Consider the following 276-nt stretch of genomic DNA (forward strand, 5'->3'; position numbering starts at 1 on the left):
CTGCTCCTGCCTTCCCTCTGAGGTTGGATGGTCTGTTTGATGCTTCTATGTCTCTGGATCTATTTTTGTTCATCAGCTTATGTTGGTCATTACATTCCACAAATGAGTGAGATCATGTGATATTTACCTTTCTCTGACTGGCTTATTTTGGTTAGCATAATGCTCTCCAGGTCAATCCATGCTGTTGCATATGGTGAGAGTTCCTTCTTTTTTTTACAGCAGCATAGTATTCCATTGTGTAGATGTACCACAGTTTTTTAATCCACTCATCTGCTG

Source organism: Myotis brandtii, unplaced genomic scaffold (genome assembly GCF_000412655.1).
Source record: "Myotis brandtii unplaced genomic scaffold, ASM41265v1 scaffold480, whole genome shotgun sequence".
Classification (NCBI taxonomy): Eukaryota; Metazoa; Chordata; class Mammalia; order Chiroptera; family Vespertilionidae; genus Myotis; species Myotis brandtii.